Here is a 20,640-nt window from a genome sequence, read left to right on the forward strand (position 1 = left end):
CACCTGGGGGCTTGTGGAGCTGGTCAGCTCACATGTCCTTTCAAAGACTCCCCAGTGTACAACTCGGATTCCTGTGAAAATATAACCCCCGCAGGAAGATGTAGGGATTTTCGCTGTAGTCAATCATTTCCACCTGATGGGAAGAGTCTGGGGAGATGTTTTGGTGGGAGGAACAGTAATGGGCAGGAAGTTGGCTGGGAGAAGGAAACTTGAAGAGGAGTCGGGGAGGGAGGAGGCCCCAAACTGTGGCTCCATTGGCAGGTCCTCTGTGACTGTAGCCCCTGTGAGAAGGCGCTTTAGTGGCACAAGGGAGGGTCCTGCCCTGGGCCTCTGGGGGGGGGGGGGGCTGGGGCCCTAAGTGTGGGAATCACCTAGGTGTCTCCTGCTGCGTGGGGTACCTTTCTAGGAAGATCCAGGCAGAGGTTTCTGAGGTAGTGCTCCCCACTTCAGATCCCACGTGGTGGTTTCCTCTCTGCCAGACGACTGTCTCAACCACAGCAAGGTGCTGATTGCTTTCTTCGGACTTCAGAAAGTGCCCTGATGTCTGCATTGTCTATCTTGGTGTGGTCTAGGTTTCTGAGAAGAGGAGGCAGGTCAGTCTGTGGATGTAAACATGAATTGAGTCAGGTTACTGAGCGAGCTCTAGGGCACTTGGCCATTCATGCTCTCTCCCCCAGGCCTCCGTCCTTGGGTGCTGTGTGTGTGTGTGTGGGGGGGGTGCTTTGGTGGGGCGCTGGGGTTCTGATTAGGAGTAGGTGCCTGTTCCCGTGTCAGCTCTGAACACCTGAGGGTGCCTCTGACCGATCGGCGGCCCCATCCCGAGAAGGCTGACGGTTGCCTCCTCCCGAGTACGCGCCCTGCGCCCGTGTCACCATCTACGCGTCCCCCTCTGCCCCATATTGCGCCCGGCAGGGTGGGCGAGGGGTCGAGGGGGTGTCGGCAAACGCCCGTGCGGGGGAGCGCGGGCGGGGCGGGCGGCGGTGGGCGCCCCCTGCCCCCTCTGCCCGCCGCCCTCCGTGGGTCTAGATGTCAGCCGCGAGCTCCGCGCCAGCCGGAGCGAGCCAGAGAGGGAGCGGCGGCAGGCGGCGGGCGGCAGGGGAGGGGAGGAGGCGAGGCGAGGGAGGGAGGCAGGGAAGCAGGGAGGGCGGGAGGGAGGAGAGGAGGACCCAGAGAGCGCCAGGCAGCTGGAGTTTTTGCAGCGCTTGGCCGGGCTTCAATGCACAGCAGCAGCGAGCCGCGGCGGCAGCAGGCAGCCCGGGAGCTCCGGCGGCGGCCGAGCCAGCGGCGGCCCCGCTCCCTGCCCCCTGCAAACTTTGCGAGCAGCCCGCCCGGGGGGCCGGGGGCGCGCCGCCCGGGAGGCCCGGCTCGGCCCGCGGCCGCGCTCTTCGCCGCCGCAGCGCCAGGCGCCGCCACCGCCGCAGCCCCGCGCCTCCCCGGGGAGCAGCCCGCGGCTCCCGCGGCCCCCCAGCCCCGGGCCCTCGGCACTGCCCGGCCGGTCCCCCGGCAGGGGCGGGGGCAGCAGCGGCTTGGCCGGCCGCAGGCTGCCGGGGGGCGGCCGCGGCTGGCCAGGGAAGCGCGCAGAGGCGCCGAGAGCGCTCCCCGGCGGGTCCCCAGCGCACTCGCCGCGCCCGGGCAGCGGCCCGACCGGGCGAGTATGGGCGGCGCGGAGTGACGCCGCCGTGCCCGCTTGGCATCAAGGACATTCAGCCCGCGGGGGTGGGGACGAAGGGGGGCAGCCCCGCGCCGCCACCGCAGCCCCCGAGAGCCGCCGCCGCCGCCGCCGCTCGGGCTCCGGGCTAGGTGGAGCAGAGGGGTGCTTGGAATCGATCCACATTTTCCGACCTTTTTGTTGGACAATCCGCCCACCTCGGACGCCGCCAGAGGAGCTGTCAAGCCCCGCAGGCTGTGATTTCGCCCTCCGTTCGCCTCGCCTCCTCCCGGGTTCCCTGTGCCTCGGTGGAGTATTCGCGTTCGGGGCTGGGGCTGGAGGAGGCAGCCACACGCGCGCACACGCACACGCTCAGAGGAGGACGAGAGGCAGCGGCACAGGCACCATCTGCAGTGTCAATGCGGCGCTCCCGCTGAAGGAGGCAAAAGCGGCGCTTCCAGGTAAGGAGTCGGCGGGCGGGCGGGCGAGGGCAGTGCGGGCGGAGATGCCGGGCTCGGTCCGGGAGTCCTCGGCTGCCCGGGAGCCAGCCCGCTGCACGCACGCACACACACTCGCACACACTCGCACACACACACGAACACACACGGGCACACGCCGCGCACACGCACCTGCCCACGTCCCACCTGGACACCCGCGTAGGTGCGGCGCGGCCGGAGTAGGCATTTTCCTTGTTCCTCCTCCTCTGCGGTTCCCGACTCAAGACTTCTCGCACCCAGGACTTTTCGGGGTGGGATTTGGTGGCTTACCGCCTCTCCCTCCCACCGGGGGAGGCTGAGGGAGCGATTTCCCCCTTCCCCGGCCTCTGGTATTTCTAGCTGGTTTTCAAAACGGGAGAAGTCAGGAGAGCTTTGGGGAGAGACCCGCCCAGTGTCATCTCTGCTCCGTGGCCTTTGGACACCCTGGGGTTTTCATGGGAGACAGACCCACAGATACTCGGACAGCTGCTGGGAGAGCGTGGTGGCCCATCGTGCAGGGAGGAGGCCACGGAGGCAGACGGGGCTGCAGTTCTGTAGGGCGGTGCATAGGGAACAGACACTGCGTTTCCCCAGTAAGAGGCAGCACAAACGCCTTTCTGAAGCATGGCATTGCTTCCCCGGGAATGCACCGGGATTTCAGGCAGCAAGGGGTTTCAGCATCGCATTGCCGGGTGTTGCTGGCCTAGGGAGGATCCTCTATAAGAGGTATGATCCATTCACATCTCCAATATCCCGGCCGCAGTAAGCCCACAGGGCTTAGGAACACAGGACTTGGGTCTCCCCTTCACCTCTCTCCATTCCCTCTACACTGTATGGGAAAGCATGGGGCTGCTTCGCTGTGTCTCTGGCTAACACCTGTCACATGCCTTTGGAGGTGTGTGTCTGAGAAATCCAACGGGAGGGGGTCGGAGGAAGGTGTAGAGCTGGAAGGGAGGAGGGTCCCCTCTCTAGTGTCCACCGCAGCAGTGCCCCACCATAAGGAGGCCAGGCATTCTTGGGTTTGCCCGTGTTTTCCAGGGCCAGGCTGCTCCTCACAGTGTAGAATCACTCTCCAGGAGCCTGGGGTTCAAGGTTCCACTTCCCTACAGCTTTTCCGTTTCTTTTCTGCCCAGCTGGGATTTCACAGTCTGCTCGTTTTCAAACTTTTTCTGGAGGAGTTGGGAGGTGGCTGGGGCTCCAAAAGGGCTTTGTGGCAGTTTCCGTTTGGGGGCCAAAGAGCAATTCTTTTGGGCTCAGTTGTTGTAGGGAGAAGAACGTGAGATCCAAGTAAAACATTATTTTGGAGTTGCACGTAAATAGAGCAGGGTCCTGTCTTTCTCTCTGGCTGTCCCTTCTGGGGTAGCTTGTGGGGTAACCTGGCAAGAAATGGGATGAACTTGTACCCTTTATGCAAGATCACGTGATCAGAGTGTCCTACAAACTCACCAGTGGGAAAAATATGTTGGGAGTCTTCCAGAACATGAGGGAAAAGGAGTCAACATTCTTTCGAACAAGGGGCCTCAGTGTTGGGCACAGGATTTGGTTGATTCTGTAAATCCTGAAGATGGGTGCTGAAATAAAGGGCTTTCTCCGCACCCGGATCCCTGCTGTTTGCAAACTTTGCCAGCTCCTGCGAAGGTCTCAGCTAGGCTGGGGAGGACAGGAGCAGACGCCCCTGGGGGGAGATTGTATTCCTGCTGTGCGCTGTGTGAACTGCCCTTTGATTGATTGGAAAGGGTGGATGGACTAAAGCAGAGCTTTCACCATGGGGAGAACCCAGTAGGGGGAAGACACACATCATTTTCTTTTTAAGAATGGCGTGTGTGTACACACACAGCCAGATGTACGCATGCTTTCTCAAAGAGCCTGGCTTAACGTGACCGGCTGGTCCAATGTGTGACAGCGGGACCCAACTCTGTCTTCCCGGCTGTGGAAGAACTAGAACATTTCCACACGCATGCCCGATGAGTGCGTGGACGGGGAGGTCCCCCTGATGCGTAGAGGAGCACATGGTTTCCAAAAGAAATAGTGAGCTCCAGCCACAGTGGGTGGCTCCCAGGTAAACAGTCTCTCTCGGGACCTTGAAGGGGCAAAGGGATGGTGTACAGAGCTTCCTGAATTGTCTGTGTGTTTTCCACACAGACCTCTGCTTCCCTCTCTCTCCAGTGGCCTGAGGAGCCATCATTTTAATGCAAAGCCAGCAGTCACGATGCTGGTTATAAGCTAAACATTTTTAAACCTGGGTCCAAAAAATCCCCACACTTTCTTCACTTAGCATTAGGCACCAATTTGGTTTCTAGGGCAAAGCAGGCGTTAATTAACATCTGTGTAAGGCTGGGTGTACATCATCTAATTTTTTCCCTGGCTCTGTTGCTGAGCCCTGGAGCATGTCACGTTGTCACACTCTCTCTCTACTACCCCTCTGTGGCCTTCCTTTTAAGTTCTCTAGGGTCTTCGCTCACGGAGGGGAGTCGGACTAGAAAAGCCCCAACCTCGAGTGCTTCTTTCCAGCAGCCCCTCGCCGCTGCAGGGCTGTGCTCTCAGGGCTCCCCAGTGAGCGTGGGCTGCCCACGAGCCCTGTTCCTTCTGGCCCAATCTGGTACTCACTTGCAGGCTCGCCTCTGTCCTCCCCAGCCTTCCTCCGGGGTGCCCAGCCATGCCTGCGCACATTTCCAGAGGCATCTGAGGCCGCCGACTTGTTTCCTTTCTCCTCGGCTCCTCTCCATGGCTGCTGCTGCTTCCTGCAGACAGGGAGATCTGCAAGGCAGAGTCTGCCCACACTCGGCCTCCTGCTCCTTGTAATCACAACGAGGGCTGCCGGGAATGGAGTGGGGGCTTTCTAGGGAGGCAGCCGTCCCGAAGTGGGGAGAGAGCTGAGGGGGCGGGGTGATGAACAGCTCTTTAGCTCCTAGTTATCGCCAGGCTTTGATGCAAAGAAACAGCAGCCAATCTCTCTCCTCCGAGCCAGCTAGGGGGCATTTCTTAGCCGCTTCTCCCCATCCTCGCTGGGAGAAGGCACTGCACAGACAATGCCACCTCAGAGACCTGTTGGAGTGGCTCGGTGATGGGCGGGGTGACCCATGCTGTGATGAGTCTGATGTGCCTCCTCTCCTAGGGTCGACTCTCCTCTCCTTGTTTGTGTCCAGCGCGGGGCGAGATGCATGACGCCTTTTCAGACCCCGGGGCCGTAGAGCAGGGCTCATTCCCTTCCGCCTGATACCCCCTTTCTGCTTCCTCTGTATGTTCCTGTCCCCCCTTCCTGGCCCCCTGCAACTTCCTAATTCACCTCTTAGCCTTGTGTGCACATCCGACAGCCCATTCGCCCTCAAATTTGTGGCACTCCAAGAAATCAATAGAACATGAATTTAACGACAGCTGGATGATTAAGTGTTATTTATATTTAAGAGCGGCATTTTAAAAAGACGTCGCGTTAATAAATCACACGGCTGTTTGGGAGATGCACATGATTAGGGTAATTGCCCTATAGGCTCCCCCGAGCAACGCCTGGCCCATGCGGAGTCCTGCAGATGCTATCTCTGCCGGCCCCCCAGCTCCTGACCTCCTGCCCGATGCCCTCTGTCCAGACTTACTCACTCTTGCCTCTCTCTTCACTGCCCAGGCTGTGGCACCCCAGTTGTGGCAGGAAGGTGGAGTCAGCAGGGACACTGAAGGGGGCTCTGCTGCTAAGTGGCCAGAGATGGGTTTTAAAAGCCAGAGCAGGCAGGCGGTCCTAATTCCCAGAGCAGAGGCCTTGTTCCAGAAGGAGGAGGCTGCTGCTCTGCTTGGTGTGAAGCAGCTTGGGAGAAAAACTTCCTGGATCCCGGCGAGAGCCTGTGCCAGCCCCCACACCCCGGTGCTGATGGTCACGTGGCATCAGCCTCGCCAGGGAAGAGGCCGTGTGGACATTAGCATTTGCCCGGCGCAAGTTGCGGAATGGAAAGGAGCCATCGTCAGAGATGATGGTGGTGGCGGGTAGTTCCTTAGCTACTGACTTGGATGAGCCTCCATTTGAGTGGTTTATGCAGGTTGGCCCCTATCCTCCACCTAACCTCCCCGAGAGGCACTTACTGAATTATTCCCGTTTCCCGCGTGAGCAAACGAAAGTGTCCACGGCGGAGGGCTTTGTCGAGGACCGTGCGGTCAGCGGGGGCTAGAGCCACACCTCAGCCTGGCCTCCCTCCTTATCACAGTGCCGTCTGCCTCGTTGGGAGATCTGTGAGGAACCTGTTGCCTGCTGCGGAGGTTTGTGGGAGAGGAAGTAGGGATATGTGGCCTCTCCCTGGGACGCGTCTGTGATCCCAGGTGAATCTCTTTTATTCTTCCACTCTCAATTCCCATTCATCGAGTGGGACTGCCTTATCTTGGACTGTTGGTGAGTGGTGAAAGTGCATGGATCGTTCTAGCGGAGGGCTCAGTTCCCGAGGGTGACCCTTGCCTCTTTTGGCAACGCCCACCTCCCCCTGGGGAAAACTAAGGAGGAGGGAATGAGTACCGACCTCTGTGCTTTTGACTCTATGAGGCTCTGAGTCTTGCACTGGTCGGGATCTGGTTCTCTCTAGTAACAGCTTCAGATCTGCTGGTGTATGAAGACACCGCTTTCACTAAATCCTTCAGACCGTCCAGCAAGGCGGGGACTGTCGATCCTCATTTTGATTATATAGGGACTGAGACGGGATGCCCAAAGATCCAGGACACTCTATGGCCGGTGGTCTCTTAGCTCTTGGGGAAGGATGCCCACGGTAGGGGCTTGTTGGTTCATTCACTCATTAGCCCTTGGGATGAAGATTTTGGAAGCCAGAGAATCTTCCAAAGCCAGGGAAGGAGCCTTTGCCTGCCATACTGGGCACCTGGGCCATATAGTAGTGGGAGCAGAGATTCATGGGAGCTTGGTGCCAACGGCTGCACGTGGCTAAAGTCATCCCATGCACCTAGTGTGCGTGGAGCACTGAGTTAGGAATGACGTTCGGATTCTGAGCGGTGGAGGCTGGGAGACCCTGATGGAGCCCGTAGACCTGGTTGGGCGCTGTCCCATCCCAAAGCCTTGCCTCAGCTGCCTGACTCAGTCTCTCCAGCCTTAACATTTTAGGGAAAAGCCACAGGTGATACTCTTGCGGTTAGTTGTTTGGTTAGTTTTTTTCCTCCAAAGACAAAGTTTTATTCTACGCTTTCTTTGGCTTCTCCTCTGTGCTGCAAGGTGAGTGGGAGTTTCTGCCAAACGTGAGGGGGCCAGCAGGGGGGCATTTCATCACCTCCCCTCTGGCGCACCGGTAGGAGTGGCTGAAACTGGCGGATGGGGAGTCCTGCTCAGACCTGCACCAGCAGGAGCACGGAAGCCTTGGGCGCCTTCTCGTTGCCAGCTGAGCCTGACCAGCCCCTCCCTCGCCACAGTCCCTTCGCCAGGAACCAGGATTCGCAGCAGCAAATTGGATTTTGGAATGTTTTGTCCCTCCAACACAAAACAGATCGCTAGCTAAGAGGATGTTGTCTCTGCAGTCAATGCACTGAACGGAGATGAGTGGAATCAATTCTGAGGTCTTCCGGGAAAGAGTATTTTCATTAGGACGCACGCGGAGAGAAGCCGAGGAGGAAGAGGGTGCCAGGACCTTAAGAAAGGAAAGCTATGGCAGCTCAAAATCAGCTTTACATCTGACATACTCGTTGAACTTGTCTCGTTCGGGTACGGCTGGATGTCCCTAATGGTGGTGTGGGGTCTAGAGTTAGAGGCCAAACAAACCATTCCTTGGCTTCTTCCCAAGAAGAGGGAAAGTAAGCAGAGCAGACTTGGCTGACCGTTTCCCCTCTTTTGGCGGGAGGAGACAGTGAGAGGAGGGCATGTCAGGGCAGCAGCCACAGGGACGTGTAATTGAACCGGCCTGCGGAGCTTGTCAGCTAACTTTACAGACGTAGTTAAGAGTTCATTTTTTCCCTCTCCGTCTCAGACCTGCTTCCTGAAGGTTAACCTAAAATGGAGCAGAATTTCCCGAAGTGTATTCTGTGGGAGTGAGTAGGTGTGGCAGACACAAGAAGTTCCCATGGCTAAAGTTGGAGAAACCCTGAGGGTGTAAAGCAAAGCTAGAGTTTTTTGTTGCGGCACTTCTCAGAGTCTTTAAGCACACTAACTGGGATTGTAAAAGCATGACAGCGAGAGGTACTGTGTTGTGACCCTGAGAATCCATCAAGAAAGCCTGGCCTAAGACCAAGCATCCCATTTTTCTATTCTTAACTGAATAAAGGGATGGATTCTACAGTGAAAATTTCAGCAGGGCGTTCACACTCTACACACGAAGCACCAAGTTCTGGTGACTACGTAGATACTAGGGTTTCAAACAGAATTTAGCCTGGTGGGCAGATAGTCCAACTCCAGGCTCAGTGTTTGCCCTTTGTCCTTCTAAGACAGCAGGGACGTCCTCAGGCAGGAGTGAGGTCCAGGCAAGTATATATTTTCTCAGGTTTCTAGATAGTTCTAGTACGTTTCCCTGGTTAAAAAGCACTGGTGTTGTGGGAAAAGTTCAGTTTTAGACAAACAGATGCAGATGATCCCTGCTCTGTCACTTACCAGCTAAGAGGTCTTAGGAAAAATCACCTTATGTTTCAGTATCACCATTGACAAAATGTGGGGGTTGGTCTAGAGCAGTGATTTTAAAAATACGTATGCAGTGGCGCTCTCTACTCAAATGGACTTGTGTATGGGAGTCTAACACACAGGACCGCGCTGGCCAAGGTTATGGAGGAGCCCAGGGCCTTGCACTTTTGGTCTGTCTGCCCCCACTCCCATCCTGGCCTGGGCTCCCTAGAAAGCAGAGCCCGAGGCAGAAGCTGATGTGGGAACATTTGCTGAGGGGTGAAATCCCAGGACAGCAAGAGTGAAGGGAAAGGGGGGAGAAGGAGAGAAGGAACGGAAACCACAAATGTACAAAGAGTACAAAGAATGTGTTCCTGGGCTCGCTAGAGCTTCCCAAGGAAGCACAGCTGGTGGGTCCTTCCCTAGAGGATCCTGATGGGGACCCAGTCTCCCAAGAGTCTGGAGGGCAGGCACGGCCAGCGTCTGTGCTGGGTCCTTCTTGTGAGCTGCGGGTCCTTGGGCACCATTCCCCCATGAGGCAGGAAGTCCCCTTCCCTTCTGGGATGTGATGCTAGCTCAAGCCAGAGCTGTCCATGGTCCGGCCCACAGCCTGGGGCTTCTTCTGTGGCTCCCCTCACCATGGACCTGCTGGAGCCTGGCCTTTACCCTCAAGGAAGAAAGGCTTTGAGAACTTTAGGAATAGCGTGTGGTGTTCCTGGGGCCACTCAGGTTAGAAGTGGGACAAGGGGCTGAAGACCAGAACTGGAGGTGAGGTTGGGCTTTCAGGGAAGGTCTGGGCAGGTGCATCAATTAGGGATCTGGGGTCATGGGTTCCTTATAAGACACATAGCGTTCTTCAGACGGAACCAGATAGGGAGCTGGAGCAGGCTGCTGTAAGACGGCATCATTCAGGCCTCAGAAGTCACGATTCCGTGGCCGCGATAGCCAACCGCACTCTGGGTTACCTAATTGAAGCCCCTGGGAGAAGCCGCATTAAGAACAGGTTCCTGTTAGGTTTTTTTTTTTTTTTTAAATTTTTTTTTTATATTTTTTATTTTTTATAAACATATATTTTTATCTCCAGGGGTACAGGTCTGTGAATCACCAGGTTTACACACTTCACAGCACTCACCTCCTGTTAGGTTTTAAGAGGCTTTCCTAACTTTTAGAGCTTATTAAGCAAAGGAGTGCCTTCCATTCGGCGGTGTGTGGGTATCTCAGACATTTCTGTTTGCGTCGGCTGAAGGGCAGGGCTGCCTGAGAGAAAGGACCTTTGACTCTCTCCTCGTTTTAAGAAATATTGTAAGCATCGAACTATTAGACCAAAGGGGTCATTTTTAAAAAATATTTTATTTATTTATTTGAAAGAGGAAGAGATCACAAGGAGGCAGAGGCAGGCAGAGAGAAAGGGGGAAAGCAGGCTCTTTGCTGAGCAGAGAGCCCGATGTGGGGCTCGATCCCAGGACCCTGAGATCATGACCTGAGCTGAAACCAGAGGCTTAGCCCACTGAGCCACCCAGGTGCCCCAAAGGGGGCATTTTTGCATAAAGTACTTGGCTTAAGTCATTGCCTCCAGCCAGCACCCCTCCCTCTCTTTTTACAACATACGTGCTTCAGTCCCACTCTACCCCCACTGCCCTGGGGTCAGACGGAACAAAGGACTGATGGCTATGCTGTGCCTGTTAGCCACCCCCCCTCCAAGCTCTCTTCACCATTAGATACAGATCCCTGTCTCTCTTCCCCAGATGCACTTGCTTTAACTGCCGATTGCTGTGAGCAACTCACGGACTTCGAGACGTGGGTCTGCGTTTGCGTGGCTGCCTGAGATTCTCAGCTCCCAGGGGTAGGACTAGCCTCTGGTGGACGTGTCTCCCGTGTAATCAGAACTTAATTCATACTTTATAATAATGGTAAAGAAGCTGCTGTGGGCGGTGGGGATGATGACAATAGCGTTGAAATTATTTACTTCCTTATGTCTGTAGACGAGAGGGACCATTTCTCACTCTTCTTGTGTGCTTGGTGCCCCACCTAGGGCCTATCATACTAGAAGCAAGCAATAAATATTTGCTGAGTAAACAGGATGAGTAAACGGAGCAGGAGAAGCAGGGACGACTGGCCTGTAAAGGAGAGAACTCGGGGCATGTGAACCTGCTCCTCTGTTAAGCGCCTGTGCTCTGGCCGGGGCAGGGTTGGAGCTACATCAAGGCAGGTGGCTGTTACAGAGAAGACCAATGAAGATGAGGGCAAGCCGAATCCATCAGGCACTTTAGAATGTCCTGAGTGATGGTGGTTTGGGGACAGGTGGTCTGTTGACATGATGCACATGGAACTGAGCTCCTGCTTTCCATAGAAAACCCATTGTGGGTTTTGGTGCCAGGAGACTGGGAGGGAAGACCGGATTGCATTTCCCAAAGCATCCCGAAGACCAGTCCCTCCATGGAGAAAGCATCCATGGCCGAGTACATCTTGCAAACACCTTATGCTCTGTTCTCCTCTTGGAGATTTAAGATGTACACTGAAGGCATAGGGGTCCTGCTGTAGAGACACTGTTTAATTATTCTTCACCAGCCATTTTTCAGCTTGTTTGGTGAGTGTTGAAGCCAACCCAGGAACAGGTGTTGAGTAAAAGGCATTTGGGGAGACGCTGGCCCTTGAGTGAGAGCTTTCAGGTTTGGTCCGGAGGAGGAGAAACAGGGAAATGAGTGTACTAAACTGTTACACAGGGGTACTTGTGGGGTCCAGCTTTCAAAGGGACTGCCTTCTCCCAGTTCTTACTTTGCTTTTGAGAATCCCAGAAATGGCTGTGAGTTGTTATGAGATGATGGTGACCATTGAGCCTTTAGATTTATGTTCTCTAAAGGGACTGTTTTAAGAAGCTCAGTGATGGTGGCTCCAACAGGTTTGCGGAAATATTTCCAACAAGGAGCACTTTCTGGTTGGATGTAACAGATCGAGATGGATGTTTGTAAAATATGTGAGTGATGACATTCACCTTCTATATTGCTTTCTCGGCTATGTTTATTCAAGAGGAGACCTCACTATAACTGCCAAAGATAAGTGTTCCACATTCATGAAGAAGGCTTGAGTTATTAAGACGTAATGCCCTGAAGTTTGGATAGTTGAAACAAAATACTTTCTCTTGAGGAAGAAATTTTGCTGCTCCAGAGAGGCTGAAGGTTTCTAATTAGACTATAAACCCATGGTTTCCACCACTGGGTAGTGACCCAGAGAGCAGAGTTAAGCATTTCCCACGAGCAGCATTTCAACGGCTGAGACTCATTTTACAAAGATAGTGGTGTGTGTGTGTGTGTGTGTGTGTGAGAGAGAGAGAGATAGAGAGAGAGATAGAGTTGGGGTAGGTGTGGGCTATCACCCCAATGGTGTTTGGATTTGGATCACCGGGGGGACACAGGCTGGTGACTTGTGTGCCCAATTACAAGGCCCTGGCCATGCTTTGCCCGAGCACCGTGCTCCTTTCCAAAGTGAGTAACAGTTGCTAACACACACTTACCAACAAAATTCCCCTGACGCCCATTCATGAAGCACTGCGCTGGCGATTCTATCAGCATTAAACTGTTTGGTGACTGAGTTTAGAATTATAGGAATCGGAAAAATGAATTAGCAGTAAATCAAGTCCCAGCTGAGTTCGAACCCAACTGCCGTGAGTTTTAAATTAAAAATATCTTGCTATGATGAAGCAGTTGTAAGTCAAGCCCTAGAGCTCTGTCACTCTTGACTTTGGAGAAGTGCGGCAGTCACCCTTTGAAAGGAAAACCCTGGCAACAGCTCATAGTGATTCCCAGCCATGCTGGGAAATTGCTACTTCATTTCTTCTTCATAAACTGTTGGCTTTCATTTTTTTTTTTTTTTTTTTTTTTTTTTGAAAAGGAATCCTATTTGCAGGGACACGGCAGAGCTCTGGGAAGAGGGCAGGTGGAAAAGGGCTCAGGCCCAGGGGGTTCATTCACTGCCATCTCTTTGGTCCTTCTCCAGAGGAGCCAGGTAGAAGGGGGATCTGGGTCTGCGGGTGTCGTGTGATTTGTTTTGCTGCTCGGACCATATTTGATTCCTCTTTCTGGGGGATCTGTACAGAAAAACAACAAAGAGAACACTTCAAGGAAACTGCAAGACTGTCATGTTGCAGTGACAATTGCGGTGTAATAGGAAATCATTTATGTAAGTTACAGTGCCCTCTGAATGAAGCTTGTCGGAAGTATGGCTACAGCTTCTCGAGGCCTATTTTTTTTTTTTTTTCCTTCTGCAAAATAATCCCACGGTTTTCCTTTTCAGAGCAATTGAAGAAGTTATTATATACCGGTCAGGGACCAGGGAGACCCTGCTTCTAATCCTAGGCCTGCATGAATTTCTTCCAGCCAGTTCCCTCTCTGGGCGAGGCCTCCATTTCTTGCCCTTTAAAGCTGGAATAAGCCCTTGCGGTTCCTAACCGGAAGCCCCGTAGGAGAGGACGGAAGACTGTGTTTGCATGCAAGGTCCCAGAACACCAAGAAGGAGACGACGGAGTCTGGGATCAGGCCTCTCCCCGTCATACCCGGACCAGCTCTGGTGTGTTTGCTGATCTGGCGAAGGGCTGGGATGACGAAAGCAACTGGCAGATTCCGAAAGAAGAAGGTTTTCCGGAGAGCAGGAGACCCGGGGAGCGGGATGGTTAGTGTGGGGGCGCAGAGGCGTGGGTAGGAGGGGGCACCCTATCCTGGCAATAGCAGATTCGGTCAGGACTTTGGAGAAAGCAAAGGGGTCGTGAATTCTCTCGATGCCCAACCTTCACCTTGCTCTGTCCATATATATTTACATATTTTAGCTGGAGAGGTAGATGGGATGTGAAGATTGGCCAATTCAGTCAGTGTTTTTCGAGCGCCCACTGTGTGCGAGGGCCTGTGCAAGACATTGGTTTTATTGAAGCAAAATGGCTTCTGCTGCTGGGGCGCTCCGAGCTCGGCGTGGTCACAGCACCCACATCTATAGATAATTTAAACCCAATGTGGTAAGAAGTGAGAAATGCAGACACAGAAGGCATCCTGAAAATATGTACGATGGGGCATCCATCCAGATATGAAAGGCAGGGCACGGAGAAGGTGTTCTGGAGAAGGACGAGGGTGTTTCGAAGGGTGTGTGGGCCTGGCCTCGTGAACGCACGAGGAAGAGGTCGCCAGCGGATGGAGCAATGTGGCCATGGCATGGAGGCGAGCGCCCATGGTGCTGGCCACCTGCAGCGCACGTCAGGCTGGGAAGTGAGGTGGGGTGCAAACAGGGGGGCAGGCTGGGCCAGCACGGGTCCTGCAGGCAGTGGCGAGGCGGGGGGGGGGGGCGGATTTCCAAGCAAGATTCTGCTTGTAGAAAGATCGCTCTGGGGGCAGCTTGGAGAAAGGATTGGACATGGGCCACCGATAGTAATCCCGGGGGGCTGGAGGGAGGGCGGATCTGAGGTCGTGGTCGAGAGGCACGTAGGAGTTCGCGTTGACAGCTGGACGATGGCAGTGTAGACAGTAGGGAGCAAAGGGGGCTTTGGGAGGCCTTGCACCATTTGCTGAGCTAGAGCGTTCTAGAGCCAGACTTGGTGGAGGGCAAGGGGCAGACAAGGAGCCTGTGCTTGTCGCGGGTAGGTGTGGTAAATTGAGGTAGATGGGATATGGCACAGAGGTGAGCAGGAGGCCAGCAGGCCTGTGACCCCCGTTCCCTGGCAGCTTCAGCTCTGTGCCCACCATGCTGAGTGCTACTCATCCCTTAGCTCCCTTCGGGATCTGGTGGAAGCTTGATAAGGAAGCAAGAAGACCCACATAGATACAGAGTTTTGCATTTTCTAAGTGGCTCATGTTTCAGATGAAACACACTCTCTGGAACATTTCACTTAAGAGTGTTCTGAAAACGCCCACTCAGGCCCTCACTCTGCCGTGGGAGCTCTCCACGCTTTCTTTCCCAACGGAAAAACAGTGGTACCCGGAGCTTGAGTTCTGCACCAAAGATCCCCGAGCACGCTCGGGATAAAGGCAGAATTTCAGTGATGGAGAACAACCAGGCCTTTGTTGTGGATGTGCACTGGATCCCTTTCTTGGTGTCTGCATCCCATTTTCAATCTGCAGACCCTCAAAACAGCAGAGGCTGTTGAAAGGAGCCCCACCGGGAGCAGAGAGATGGCAATGAAAATTTTGACCTTGCCCTTCAGGAATCATGTCTTATTTATTCATGGGTAACAGCCGGTCTGTATGGGTCTGGCCTGCAGGTGGGATCTGGCCATGAGATAGGGTTTGCTTGGCCCAAAGAATGTTCAAGAAGCATTTGTATCAGTTGAATGCTGGGAGGTACAGTTGTCCTCTCTGGGGAGCCCCAGGTTCCCCTCCCTGTCATCACACCTCTGCCTCACACATTGATGGCGAAGGTACTTGAATTAAAATGCCAGCAGCCCAGTATCTGGTAGATACTCCAGCAGTGATGCTCGCCCCTCCTTCCAATACACAGCGGAGAAAATGAGTTAGCGTATTAGCGTCGAGCACTCTTTGCATTCTATAGGGAAGCTTTGAGATTCGGGAGGCTCATTTATCACAGCAGATGTAGAAGGGGCTGGTGGCGAAACTTTGAGTCTCTCCGTGCTCTATCAATGTGTTCCAAAATGTGTTTAGAAAAAAGGCCATTTTTAGTTAGAGAAAAGTAAGCAACTCCTTCAAGTCTGTGAGACCCTTTCGACACCGGGCTCCTCTTTTCCGCTGTGGAAGGTCACCGGGGTTGTGGGGAAGAGGAGCTAGAGGACAGGGTGAGGTGTCCAGGTAGCAGGGGCCCAGTTTCGACTGGTCCTCCAGAAGGAGGAACGCTGAGTGTCCAGCCCCAAAGAGTGTCTAAAAACTGCAAATTTGCAGTGCGATTGCAAGCGAAACAATGCCTCTACTCTCTTCTCTGGATGGCTCTGGGCGTCTCAGAGCTGCTACTACGAGTGGCCCATGGACTGTCTTATGGAGCGGGGACAGGGCGCTGGGCGCGTCGTTTTGAGCTCTCCCCTCCGTTGAGGCCCACAGAGAGGACGGGGTTTCTGCGCGTCCCTCCTTCTGACCCCTGCAGCCAGCCCTCGTGCATTTTGTCAGCTGCGCTCAGTACATGATATATTTGCATATCTACTCTTTCTGTCTCAGGGAACTCAGCAGTTTTCCCCAGTTTATCTGGTGGCAACTTATTTCCCTAGTAGGGGCCAGAGAGCAGAGCCTGGGGTCCGAAGAAGGGAAGTGATCTAACCACAGCGATCTGGGGTTGGGACCAAAATAGAGTTGTTGACACCGCTGTGGGCTGCACTTGGGGCATGGCCTGTGCGTGACTCCACTGGGGACAGGGGTGGGGGAGGAAGGGACTGTGTTCAGGACTGGGGAGCCGAGTCCTCTCAAAAGCGGCCTCAGGGTCTGGGAGACAAAGGTAGGGAACCCCCCTGCTTCCACTTTTCTGATAGAGCCCCCTCTTCTGCTTCCCACTGACCCATGGGTTATCAGATGTCCTCCAAGCGGCGTCTGGTTTTGTGCTCAGATGAGAAGATCTCAGACTGGTGCAGACTCTCGAGGTGCTGACCGTGTGCATAGGGTCACATTGGCTGTTGACAGCCCGGGACTGCGTGGCGGGGGTGAGAGGAGAGAGCAGGCTTTGCCACACTCGGGACCAACTTCACAAAGAAGGGGCCGGAACTCATTCTCATCTCCATTCCTTCTTCTACGAGTTGACGCTAGCAGGACTGAATGCTTCTTGGCAAATACATACAAATAAATTAAACATCCTGCAAAACCTGTCTTCGTATGTATGGTTGAAATTATTGAATGAAATGGTATATTTTCTGCCTATAGGACGTGAGATGCAGTCGAAACCCTTTTGCTTTACTTTGATGATGGCCGTGTTTGGATGGTTCGAGAGAGCTCACCTCGAAAGCTTCAGGGAGATCACACGGCCAAACAGAGAAACCTAACTTCTAGAAGCGTCAGGCAACCTTTCCTCAGCATGCATTATTTTGAAAGCATGGCGTTTTCATTCCAAAATTTATAAAATTTATATTTGTAAATTAAAAAAAATAAATCTTTAGGCCTAGAAGAGGTTTTACCAGCTGACAAATTTTGCAAGTAGCCTTGTTTCACAATCCAGATGTTAGCTAGGTCTAAGTATTTTTTGTGTCAAGACAGTGGTATACCTAGAAGACTGAAAATTCAGGCTGCCAAGAACTTATTTGTAAAATATGATTTACTGGCTTGTATTTTTAGCATTTACAACTCATATTCTCACTTAATTGCAAGGTTTTGAAAGCAGGCAACTGTCTTAGACCCACGTGGGGTTCCCTTTGGACCCAGTATGTGGGTGGTTTGATTTTCTTCTTTTGATCCTCACCTTAAACTTGGTTTTCTGAGCTTAAAAGGAAGAGTGCTAGAATGGTCAGACAGTAGAGGGTATCACACGTACTGAGACCACGGCGAATCCACAGGAAGCAGGAAGTAGCCTCCAGGGACAGTCCGCCGGCTGTGATGACTGCGTGCTGGCGTTAGTATTTTATTTAATTGTCATTTTCCTACAATTGCGAATGAGCCTCTGCCGTGCTGGAGTCTTGACGGCAGACTCATCATATTTCTGGAAGGCACAGAGAAACAGCTCTTACTTCCTCTCCAAAATGAAAACTTGGCTGACGTCTTGTTGTCTTTGGCCGGAAGGTTCTGAAGTTTCACAAAGGTGAGAAAATACAACTACTAACATCAAAGTGCAATTTGAGGAAAGGGATTTTTATCGAGGAACGCACATGGTTGTTCCTTAGTAGTTCCTTGTCTACTTTTCAGACTCCTGTGCCCCCGAGTCCCCGCTCCTTCCATCTCCTATGAAGACAGTCTTATGGTTCAGGCTTTTACCTCCTTCCACCTCATTTCTCTGAGCCACACATCTGAGCTTTGCCGGCAATGGGGGCATCTTTACAGGGGGTGGAAAAAAAACTGCGTTCTGGGAGCAATGATGGAGGGCTTTCTCTGAATTACTTACCACGCTGACTGAGGGCTCCTTGCTGTTCATGGCACTGTTAAGCCTGACTCCACATCTGACTTTGGGGAGGTGTGTGGAGGAGGTCAGAGTCTGCAGGAGGCAGGGGCAGTGAAACCCAGCATGGGGTCATGTGTGTGTCCGGGTCATCGTGGGACACAGTCTCCCCGAAGCACTCAGACCTGCCCATCTCACTGCTGGCTCATAACCATTGGGTCTCTAAACTCCATGCTCATGGGTGTATTTTATGTGAACTTCTGCCATCTGGAACTTTCTTTATTCATAGTTTTTGAAAGTTCAGTTTTGAACTGATACTTACCACAGTAAATTTCATTCTGGGGTCCAGTTTGGAGCTTGGTCTAGCCTGCTAAGAGAGTTTCAAACTATCACCAGTGGGTGAAGACTTAAAACAATAGAGCATGACCGCTCTCAGAGCATCTCATCTGACCTTCACAAGTCCTGGAATTTGTCGTCTGCTAATTTGATAAGTGACTCTTGGTCTTTATTCAAATTACTGATAAAAATGTGAAAGAGCGTAGTACCAAGGACAGAACCCTTTAGCATGGCATTTCCTGGAGAGCTTCCCCTGTAGGTTTTCTTTTTTTTTTAATAAACATATAATATATTTTTATCCCCCGGGGTACAGGTATGTGAATCGCCAGGTTTACACACTTCACAGCACTCACCAAAGCACATACCCTCTCCAATGTCCATAATCCCACCCCCCTTCTCCCAACCCCTCTCCCCACAGCAACCCTCAGTTTGTTTTGTGAGATTAAGAGTCACTTATGGTTTGTCTCCCTCCCAATCCCATCTTGTTTCTTTTATTCTTCTCCTACCCCCTTAACCCCCCATGTTGCATCTCCACTTCCTCATATCAGGGAGATCGTATGATAGTTGTCTTTCTCCAATTGACTTATTTCGCTAAACATGATACCCTCTAGTTCCATCCACATCGTCAGCTTCCCCTATAGGTTTGACCAAAAAAAATGATTAACCTACTTTGGGCCCAAGAACGAGGGGAGCATCCAGGACCCAGCACAGGCTACTGGAGACAGACAGACCTAGCACTATCACCTGGCCTACCCCAACTTGGTCATTCCCAGTGATCAGATTATTTGGGGGCTGAGTTTCTAATGATAGTAGATAGGTGAGGACTCTAGGCCCCTCCTCCACAGGATTCCTAACAAAGCAGGTGTCAGACTTAATTCTATTGTATATCAGTCTTTGCTTGTAAGCAGACACAGGAACGGTCCGGTCCCACAACCTGTTCTTGAAGCTCAGGGAAGATCCGCTCTTCTGTTTCTACTAATGTGCTAGTGACACTGAGTGCCCTCAGAATTGAGGGCAGGTGCATGGAATGTACATCAGCGAGAGGCTCTGGGCCCACCCTGGACCCAGGAGGTAGCACAGATACTTTCATTTCTGCATGTGCCAGGAAGTGAGAAAGTTTGGCCAACCCTGACATAATGGCTGTCTTAGTTACTTTAGGCTGTTATGATAGACTATAATAGACAAGGCAGCTTAAACAACAAACATTATTTCTCACAGTTCAGGAGACTGGAAGTCCAAAATCAAGGTGCCCGCATGGTTGGGTTCTTGGTAAAGACCCTCTTCCCAGTTTACAGACGACTGACCTTCTTCTCGTTGTATCTGAGAGGAGGAGGAGAGGGAGACCTAGTCCCCATCTCTTCTTATAAGGACACGAAGCCCATTTTCAGGAGGGCTTCTCCTGCATGACCTAATGACTCTCCAGGGACCCCATCTCCTAATGCCATCATCGTGACATGAATTTGGGAGGACACAGACCTTCAGTCCATTATAATCACCCTGACGAGTTTATTTGTTGGAAGGTTTATTTGAAGCAGATGCAACAATATTTTGGTTGGAGGTTTCAGCTCACCTTCTAGTGGAATCAGAGTTCAGAATCTTTTGAAGGATGAAACATAGACCCATAGGAGCCCTAGACCGAGAACAGAGCCAAAAATGCTCTGGGCTTGCCAGATTTTTATGCCCTCAGGGCCGAGATTCCTGGACAGTATTTCTAACCCATCCTCTGTCTTTGACACCACTTAATTTCCCACCGAAAAATTCTTTCTGACATCTCTCATGCTTTTTAATAAACCCAGTCGTGCTGATCAAGATAGTACAGTGGAAACACTTGGGTGATCTCTGATGTGAGTCTATCAAAAGCCAACTCACCCACCCAGGAGTGTGCCTCTTTGATGATAGCACATTAGATATTGACTAACCATCCTTGGGTGTAGATTAGAACTAACGTACACACATTATATCCCACTGTTCAAGCCAAAGTATCTTAAAGTTAACTACAGACATCATGAAACCTGGCTTCTTAGCTGCGTGACCTTGGGCATAGCCTGTTGTCTCCGAGGTCCAATTTCTTTATCACTAAAAAGGTAAGGGACTACATGGCAGAGTGACTGGGACAATTAAATGAGGTAATACACGCTGCTTGGCACATATTAAGTACTCAATAAAGGGAGGCATCATATTGTTTACAGTTATGGTCTGCTCTTCAGATACCTAAAGCATGTTAGTTGTATTTCTTACCACTGTGCATGAGATCAAAGCACTTCAGTGTTCTTGGTTGTAAATAGTCACATCTGTTTCTAACGCTGGCCTTCAGGGAGGCTGATTGCCTTGAGGTTCTCCAAGCACATGGAAAGAGAGGAAGGGAAGAGGCTGGCCTTTTCTCTAAGGATGACCTCTTGGAAAAAAAAATTCCAAGATATATGTAGGGGTTCCTTCACTTCTGGGAGGTCCAGCACTTGCTCGGAGTGTAGACTTAACGCCCGTGTCTGCATATCTAATCCGTGCTTAGTACAGCACCTTCTTTACCAGCGCACACTGGTAAACACAACACTGTTTTTATAGGACCTCCAGCGACAGCGTAGGCCGTGTGTTTTTCTCGCCAAGCGGTGGTGGTGGTTGCTGGT

At 52.5% G+C, this 20,640-nt stretch overlaps 1 protein-coding gene across 2 annotated transcripts in view; it reads left to right on the forward strand.

Moving 5' to 3' along the window:
* Positions 1-1,516: 1,516 nt before the first annotated feature.
* The window catches only part of PLXNA4 (plexin A4), a 424,261-nt gene continuing 405,137 nt past the window's right edge, over positions 1,517-20,640 (forward strand). For both annotated transcript variants that reach the window (XM_059396393.1, XM_059396394.1), the window contains exon 1: positions 1,517-2,109. The gene's annotated coding sequence lies outside the window, so the exon portion shown is untranslated. The remainder of the gene's footprint in view (positions 2,110-20,640) is intronic.

Source organism: Mustela nigripes, chromosome 4 (genome assembly GCF_022355385.1).
Source record: "Mustela nigripes isolate SB6536 chromosome 4, MUSNIG.SB6536, whole genome shotgun sequence".
NCBI lineage: Eukaryota > Metazoa > Chordata > Mammalia > Carnivora > Mustelidae > Mustela > Mustela nigripes.